Consider the following 10370-nt stretch of genomic DNA (forward strand, 5'->3'; position numbering starts at 1 on the left):
CTCTACTTGAGTAATATATTTTTTCATTTAAAAATACACTCTTTATTTGAAAAAAATATACTGTAAGCAGCAGCATATGTTGAATGACTATAGATTACATATTTCTCATATCTAGAAGGGTCAGAAGGTTTTTCTTGATTGTACTAGATCCATCCAGCTAAGAATTTGGAATGAAGATAACACATGGGACACGCAAGACAATTAAATCAGGTTTTGTCAAAAGCAGAAATTGGGGAAAAAAAATCTATGTTTTACAGTAGGATTTTGGGTGTTAGTGTAGTAAATTAAACTGTGGTAGTCAGCAGTCAGTACTGATAAATCACATAGCAGTTATTGTTCTGGATATCCTGTCAAGTCTGCAGGTTTCACTGGCAAGTAATGGCAGTATTTTTCCGTTTTTTTGTACTTTCCCTTCAGCGTAACAAAGACCCTTATTCCATTTATCTTGGATGTGATAGTTAACAATTGAGCTCTAGTAACTGTATGCAAACCAAAAAATGAAGGTTTAAAATATTATTAAGAGTAATGGAATATGTAGTGAAAGAAAATAAAAATAAAAATTAATAGACAGATCTTTTCATTAAGCATAATTTGTTGAACAAATAGTAATTTCTATTGTAAGAAAACATAAGCATAAAGCAAGGAAATTGATTTCTTATTATGGCATCTACATGAGATTTTAATCAATGCATAACAGCAAAAAGGGAATAAACAAAAAACCCTACTTCTGTCTACAGAGGTCTGCTATCACATCATTAATCCAAACAGCTGTTCCATAATACATATATTCATCCATATCAATTTATCAGAAGAACAAATGGGAAATACATATTATTACAGATATAACTACATAAAATAAACTTGCTTACACAGAAATTCTCAAGTGCACTTGCTAGCGACAATATTAATTAATTTTGAAAGAGAACTCAGGGTGTTTCCTGTAATATTAACTTTTAAAAAGTACTTCTGCTAATGCAAGTTTGAATTTTGACACAATATCCACATCATGATTAGTAGCACTACATCTTCCAAAACGCCAAACTGAAGTCAATAAGTCTAGAGATGACATAAAGTCTAAATACATTTTTATCTCTTTACAGTTATAATTAGGTATCTCTGCTTTTATATATTGACTGGCCATTCTCCAGCTAAGAAGTATGTATGAAGGCCACTTGATTTTAGGCAACCAGTCAGGCACTAAGCTAAATGCATTATGTCACCATGATCAGTAGAGGGGGACACATTCAGAGAAGACTTCAGGTCACATAATTAGAATAATCCTTGAGAGATGCCCATCTCACATCACTGTCTATAGGACATGCATGGTTGCCTTGTAAGACTGTTTGAAAACATGGTGCCCATCTGCCATTAAAAAAGTATGTTTCATTTTATAAAGCTATGTAAAATATTCCATGCTTTTCCTACAATAGTTGGGAAATCACTCAAGTGGAAGGAATTAATTTAACTTACTACAGCATAGATGCATTTGAGAAATAGGTAATATTTTGTAAAGAAAGATAGCTTCTTAAAAAATCCTGGAGCTTGCAGAACCTATTTAGGTTTCAAAATGCTAAAGTTCATCTTAGGCGAGGCAGACCTCATGATTTAGGTACTGATATTGTTATTTTTTAAAATTCTCTGTTGCCATCCATTTCAGCAATACATTTGCATTAAAAAAAATAGATTGAAGCAAGACATAAAAGAACATTAAATATTTCCAACTTTTTACTGTATTAGGAGTCAGATTCATTTTCTAGATGAGATATTGGAAAGGGAGCTCTGAATTAATTTAATAAAGTATTCAATATTCCATATGCAATATTTCAGTTAACTGATCTCATTTTGCTTCTATTCCTGAAATGAAAACTGGGGATATTTCCTTTCACTTCTCTTTTATCTGCTTTTTCTTCTGTGGCTTCAAATTTACAGGTAGCAAAGTACAGTTACGTAATTTCCCACTATTCAGTTACCACTGGCTTTCAATAGGACTGACACTCTCACACCAAATTATTTTCTCTAAATCATAGGTATAGAAAGGTGACATGAACTGATACTGTGTGATTAGATATTTTTAATGGATAATGCCATTTTCAACTACTCGGTATCACAATAAAAATAGTAAAAAAATAGTAAAATCTCATGTGGATTTCTATGTAAGCTTTGTAGGATGTTTATATTCCACAGGGATACATATAGAAAACTAGATCTGAAACTACTTTAAGACATACCTTTCATACCACTTCTATGCATCAGCATTAGCATCAGCACTTTTTCCCCTGAAGTCTGTAACTATATTGCTGTTCAACAGGTGGGGTGAAAAGGTGCTTGCTGTATTATAACTTGTATTGTTTGTATTATAAAAACAATGCTTGCAGAGCATTTTGATTTTTGTAACACATAGCATCATATAGTTATGATGACTTTGGGGTTTTTTTTAATTTAATGTATTATGTCTTTAGAGTCTTGCAAGAAATCTGTATACTTTACATAGGTAATATATGAAACACAGAAGTTTTTATGACATATATCACTACCACTTTTCACTTAAACTCATAACGTCAATGGTAAACCAATTAAACACTTGTATTTTTTATTTCACTGTTATAAAACAGATTGTTATTTGTGTATTCCACTTGTCTATCATAATGTTCAATATCCTTTGGTCACAAAAGATGTTCTTTCCTCTTTTTCATATTGAACAGTATAGCACCAGACCTCCTCCTTCCATTTCCTATAGAATTTTAATACATAATTCTAAGCAATGGATACTCAAACTAGCCTGATTCCATCCTGTGGTTCAAAGACTATGGGAACCTATCCCAATATCTTTAAAGACAGACTTTCAGTTTTTTAATAAATTTGTCTCGCAGCTTTTTTGGTCTACAAAAACTCAGTCTTGTCAACTGAGGAAATATACTTAAATCCAACTCAATTTAATTTAAAATAGACAAGTGAAAATCCAAACCAAATAACAGACTATTGTATCTGTTTTGACAGAGAGTACTTTCACTTTGGCTTTCAGTCAGTTTACTTTCAAAGAAGAACCAGTAACATGAAGTAGACAAGGTTGATGAAGAGTAACAAGCTATTATTCATTATGTATTCATCAATTCATAAATTTTCAGTGCAATGGACTTTTAACTCTATCATCCTTGGGTTAATAGACTATGGGCTCCATTTTAAACCAAGACCATGACTCTTAAATCCAGTGGAGACATTCCAACAAAGTTATGCTGTTAGTAAACTCATTTTAAATAAAACATCTTTCCCTAATTCCAAATTCTTAGACTATGTGTGATACAAATATCCAGAAGAAAAATGCTTAACAGTGCTGGCATCTCCAAAAGAGAGCTATTGTTCTCTACAAGTTCAAAACAAGTAAGCTCAGAATTACAGGTTCAGAAAAGTAGCTTTTCTCTAGTCATGTTTTGAATAGTATTGAGAAGGATTAAAGCTTGTTTGTTTGTTTGCTTATTTTTTAATTAAAGATCTGTATTTTGAAAAAGAGAAGACACTGCTCAAAAACTCTTTCCAGACAATATTAGTATAATCCAGCTGTCATTGTACATGCAGCCTTTTGATGTCAGAGGAAATAATTATTTAATACTCTGAAGTGTCTGTTCAAGTGTCCTGCTTATTACACCTGAACGACCATATCTTCATATATCTGCATTTTTACATTATTAATATTAGTATTAGTATTATTATTAATATTAAAAGCTCTCATGTCATAATGGCTGCTGACTTTGATTAAACAAATGTCCCACTAGAAGAATGTTTGCATAACATCTAATAGCCACTTGGTTATGAAAAGAATTGTGGTCTAAAACAAATTATTTCCCATTACTAGTGATCTATTTAAATATTAATTGTAAGGGTTAGAGGGCTGTACAATCCATTAAAGGCTCTTAATTCGTGAAACATCCCATTTATCAAGGTGTTCTAAAGAAGCTATTCATGGTACACGTTTCTTAATGACTCTTAGACATATATAATTAATTGAAAGGGTTTACCATCTGAACATCTATTTTGGACACCAAATTGTATAAATATTTTTAAAATTATAAGAAATTTACCAAATATGCAGCTTAAGCTGACATGTTTTTAGAAGATTTTTCCCATTTTATATACTTATATATAGCTACATAATATCAAAAAGACTGCATAGTATCAAAGACTATTTAACATCTAAGAGCACATTATTATCCATTTTTTTTAAAGTTTGTTTTGAAATCTAACTGCACAATCATGAATCTATTCATGTTTCCTCTTCAGTAAAGTCCCAGATAGTTGCAAAACGGAACTCAAAAAACACGAAGGACGTTTACTATCATGTTTTCTACTCCTCCCGCTCAATTTCTCCCCTTCTCCTCCCTTAGTTCATGTTTTCGTCAGGCATTTTCCTGCACGCAGGGGCATATAGGGACACCTAGTGGCAGAAACTGATGAAAACTCCCCAGTCAGAAGACCTGGAAGGAGCCACCACTGGTATGAAATCCAGGTCATGCCGAGTAGCCAAAACACGCAACTTCAGTTCATTCCGAGGCTTTAGCACTTTTACTGGAATGAACCCACTTACTTAAAAATACAAAACAAAACATTCTTCACGTCCTTTTAATACCACATAACACAGTTATAGTCCCTATTAGGTAGAATGGTAAAATAATATATTGATTTTCGATTATCACTGTGCAAAGAAAGTTTCATATTTATTTTAAATAAAAACCCTCTCATTAATAACCAGCCTGTTCTATGCTATCCAGTGAGTTTACAAATATGTGAAATTGATGTATTATATTTTGTAAATATATGTTTAAACACACAATGTAGAAATTCAGTAAGACTGGCTTTGTTGGTTTTGTTTGTGGTTTTGGTTTTTTTTTTAAAAATAAGATTAACGACATTTTTATTTTATCAATTACTGTAGATGCAAGTAGGTTAAAAAACAAACCAAAACAACAAAACAGTAAAACAACTGATTATTCTCAGAGAAAACTATAAATTATTAAATTATATATTAAAAATTATAAAATATAAAGCTAAGCACCTGTATCCACTTACAGTCACACAAGGTTAAGTTTACAAATTATAGATATATATATAAGTTCCTACCTATTAGAAAGTCTAGATCCAGTTTTCAGAAACCATAAAGACTGCCAAACTTCTTGCTGAGTACATTCATGTGCCTCAAGGATCAACATTCCTTGCTGTATTTCTTGCAGCAATTTTTTTCATAGACATTAGGAATTACATTAGTGTTGTTACTACTGAGTCACTTGGAAGTCTAATTATACATAATCCCTGATTTTCAATTTCTGACTTCCCCTGCTTGTCTCGCTTGTGAGGAACAGTTCAATAGAAATTCTCATGAGATGCTTAACTTCCCCAAAGTAAACAGGAATGAGATAGGTCAGTCTCTGTGTTCGAGGAATAGCATACTGATCATATTCAAATTTCTATTAACTAATGTGGTGTAAAAATTCTATTGAATTTTTTAACGATTAAGGCAGAAAGCACCTGTTAATTCTCTGAGTTTCTCCTCTTAAATCTCTTTTCTTTACTGTAAAAAAATAAAAGCAAAAGGAAAAGAAGAATCTTAAGGTTACTCCTGTATGTAAGAATATGAATAAACCTCTGTATAATTCCTATCCTAAAACTTCCATCAGAAAACCTAAGAAGCTACCCCAGTGGAAGTGTTCAGAGCCACATGAAATCAGAATCCTTTTATTTCAGTTATTATGGATAGATTTAGATACCTAATATTAGACATATTTGACGTGAAATAATTTTAATTATTTGATAATCCTAAGTATAGCAAGGAGATAAGAAAAATGAAAAGTCAGAACTAATGTATAATGACAGAACAGTTTAGGAAATTTCAGAGAGATTTTTTCCTATATGTCACATAATCCATGCCATGTCCTATTGAAAATACTGAAAGTTTAGCTAGGTATTTTTGAGATAATAGACCAGAGTTGAATATGATTTTCATAAGAAATAGTAATAGAAACATATTGCTGGAAGGGACTATCTAAATTTCTACATCCTCACAGTTGAGGGTTACAATAAACTAGGTATTTAGTTGAGACAAAGAAAAAGAAAAAAAATCAGAGACAGAAATCTACAGAACTTTTACTCTATGTGGTACTATCCACTGACTCAAAACCTTTCATTTTGTAGTAAAGACCAAAAGTCAAACCTCTAATCTTCCTTGAGGAAGAAGAAAAAAAGGAGTAAGGGGGAAAAGGGCACCATCAATGGTCTGTGGAGACCCCCACAATAGGCGGAAATATGTTAGAAATTCTCTGCAGAATGTTCTAGAACTTAAAACATGTCCCACTCTACAAAGGAGAACAAAAGAAAGAAAGAAATTAACATAACTCAGTATCTAAATTATACAATAAAGGGAGAAAACATCCTACCTGACCTTAGTGCCTGCAGTAAGCCCTGAGGCAGAGAAGAGATACAGTATAAATGTAGAAAAAACATATTCCATCTTCTTCAAAAAACCTTTTCTTTCCCAACTTGCCACAAATGTCCCTTTTCTAACAGCAACTGTCCCATTCACTTACACATCTTTTTCTGTAAGCTTTTCAAGTTATATTTTAAAAAACTTCATTGGCCTGATTACCTATCTGGAAGACCTTTCCAGTCTCAGTCAGTCAGTAAATTTCTTCACGTTCCTAGGCTTTGTAATCAATATATAAGTATTTGATGCCATGCCAACATCACTCTTCAGTTTAAATACTTTTTGCCTTTTTTAGCATTTAACTAAAAATGTATTTGTAAGGACTCACATGTCCTTTCAATATCTATTTGGCTATGTATGCCTTTTTTTTTTTTTTAATCTCTCTTCCATAGACATATTTTCCATGCCCTAATTACCAGAGTTTCTTTCTGATCTTTAAATTTCATTTTATTTTCTTTGAATGTATTACTAGAACCATGCATAATACAACAGGAACTCCTGAAAAACCACATCCTTTGCAGTACTAATAATGCCTCCCTACCTATTAGAACATCCTGTCTAATACATCATAGAATCACATTTCTCTTTTCCCTTTATATAAGTATATATATAAGTATATATATAAGTATATATATATATTTATAAATATAACTTCATTTATAATGGCAACCTATAGCCACTTCCTGATTGACTATTACCTTCAAATTTGTAGATTTTTGTATAAACTTGGATCTTCCTAGTTTATAGCAAAGCTTTTCATTCCCGAGTTTGTAGATTACATTATTCAATTTCACACCATCTTTATCAGCCTAGGACAAAAGGAAAAAAAAATAGATACACATGAATTAAATTTAGAAATATTGACAAAATACAAATAGTAAGACTGCATTTGAAAATATTTATATAGTGTATATATATTGACACACAGGGAGGTTTAGGTTGAATATTGGGAATATTCCCTCACTGAAAGGGTCATCCAGCCCTGGCTGGGGTGGATTCTCCATCCCTGGAGGGATTTAACAGCCATGTGGATGTGGCACTTGTGGACATGTGTTTACTGGTGGCCTTGGCGGTGCTGAGGGATGGTTGGACTCAATGGTCTTGGAGGTTTTTCCAACCTCAGTGTGATTCCATGAATCCATGATGTATCTCAACACATCTGTTTCTCAGAAAAACCATTAATTTTGTGTGGTTTACAAACTCTGTTCAGACGCACTTACCTTATATCCTGCAATCAGAGCTAAGTGTATTACAAGGGACTGGGCAGAAAACTGGCCACCAACAAAATGCACTAAAGACTTCCAGCCATTTAGATAACTCATCTCTCAAGATTACATACCGTACCTTTTTCTAAGCTTCTCCAAAATTTTTGACTTGCTTACTTTTGGACTTGAATTTCATGTGTTGATCCTTTCAGTACTTTAGGACAGGAAATTGCTGGACTGACCAAATGCTTGTGCCATGCAGGACCAAATACATTGATGATGTGATTTCTCTTTATATATAAAAATTTACATATATTCTTACCAGAAACAGAGGCAAATTCCCACTATCTATTTAGTCCAGGTCTGCTTTACTCCTAAGGTCTATATCATCCTTTATCATCCATCCCACTTCTTAAGTTCTCATTTTATTTACATGGCTTAAGAACCTTTCACTATGTTTCAGGCTTCTGTGCAAGTTTTGGTTTCACAAGATTTCTGACCATTCTCAGCTTGGTTTTACAGTTTCAAATTATTGATGCAGATGTCTTCTTGCTAAACAGTATCTCTTTTCCATTCTTTTTAGGTTTTGTGCTTACTCTTAATAACTTGCTTAAGGTTGCTACCTTCTGGGAATTCTTTTTCATCCCTGTTTAGGAGGGCTATTTTGTTTCTTTCCCTATTCTCCAGTGCAAACATTCAATAACATTAGTTTTGGGTTTTTTCCCCATACAGTATGTTATCTGAATTTTTTTTCCCCCATACTGTGTTATCTGAATTCTACTTCCAGTACTGCTCACTAGAATTTTTTCCTTTTGTTTGCCATTCTGAAACACTGGACTGCTGTTACAGACCCTTCACATTCTTCAATCTCACAACTTCACATGAAGCAGAAAAGCTCAAACCCATCACATTTAAGATTATTTTCTATCATTTTTCCTGTAGATCCTATCATTTACTAAGATTTAGTCTAAGTTATCCTTGCCTCTTTCTTGCTCAGTGTCTGTTCCATAAAGAAGCTATCTTCTATAATATTCAAAATCTCATCATCCCCAGCATCACTGGTTGAACTTTTTGCTGATATTTACCCACGTGTGATCACACAGATTTGCATAATCACACAATCTTAACTTTTGCTTCCCCCACTTTGTTTGTAGGTGCTATCATCCAGATCAAATTTGTACCAGCAGATTCACAATAAATTGCATCCCTATTAAGCACTTTTCCTACCCTTTCCTCAGTGATTTTCATTCAAATGGACAGTATGTCATCTTCACCCTCAAATTTAACATTTTTATTGCACTGTTGTTTAACAGTCTTCACTCCTTAATATGTTTTACTGCATGAATTAAACAAGGAGTGTCCATCCTTCTGTTCCAGTATATTTCACTTAATGACTTTGGAACCTCCATATTCCTGTTTTCCCATATCTGGTTTCACATGCTAGATCAACTGTTCCTGCCACTGTCATTAGCGGAAGTACTATAGAATATGGGTAGATCTGTACACTTAAAAGTTGTTATACATGTAATGCATGTATGCCCCATATCCTTTTATTTATCTAGTTTTTCTGTTGTTCCATCTTCACTCAGGTCCCTCTATTTTTATTCCATGTGAGGGTCATATGAGTTATTTCCAACTTTCCTCCTGAGTATTTCAGTTTAAAGGCTTTTAGGATTTCCCAGTTTAATGAAACGTAGACAAAGATAAATTAGCAAGAGGCAGTACTATAATACTAAAAGCATCTTTATTTCTCATAAATTTAGCAGCATTTATTGTTTGATTTTGTGTGCTTCAGTTTATAGTGGCATTTCCAGTTCAACATTCAGATGTAACTTTTCACTGTCAGAAATACTTTTGGACTTGCAAACTCCATTCAAATTAGAATTAGACTCCATTCAAATGGAGTCTAATTCCGATTCCAGTACACAATATAGAGCTGTGTTCTCTCATACTAGTCATACATATTGAAATAAATATTCTGAAAAACTCTACAGAATTTTAAGGTCTATTATGAAAAATATACTGTTAATCAGAATAAGAATGAATGGGCAACAGCATGATACTTCTACACTAATAAATATTTAAATATCATGCATGCTACTAAAACAACCTAGCAGTCTAACAAGTCACAAGTAAGATTTCATTAAATCAGGTTTTCTATTTATTATGCATTTTAATATCTAATTAGTACAGGATCAGAACAATTAAACTGAAATGTGTCTCCAATATTGACTTTTACATGATAGCTTTTAACATGATTCTGGTCTTATGAAATGACAGATTCTCCAGAACAGTTTCATTGGAAGAGTTAAGCTCAGCCTAGCTGACAAGGTAATTAAAAATATCTTTCTCTGTTATTAATAAAAAAAGTATTTACATGTGTCTAATTTTGTGTCAGAGAGAAAAATAGCATAGAAACACAGGCAGATGCTATAAATGTGACAGACCTAAAAAAATGCAAGCATATATGCATAAACCCCCATTTATTCAAAATGTAGAATTATTAATTCAAAACAAAGATGTTTTTCGAAAATAGTGAGGCCATAAGAAACTCCTGTTAGACATCTCTGTTTACTATCTGTGAATTCTTTTTGTTCCACTATTGTAAATTCCATGTTGAATATTAGAAAAGCTTAAGAGAGTATATGTAAGGGGGGAAGGAAAAGTACCTAGTGTGGTTTGGTAATTTTTTCCTG

The sequence above is a fragment of the Myiozetetes cayanensis genome, unplaced genomic scaffold (genome assembly GCF_022539395.1).
Source record: "Myiozetetes cayanensis isolate MyiCay16 unplaced genomic scaffold, myiCay2020 scf5-8, whole genome shotgun sequence".
Taxonomy (NCBI): domain Eukaryota; kingdom Metazoa; phylum Chordata; class Aves; order Passeriformes; family Tyrannidae; genus Myiozetetes; species Myiozetetes cayanensis.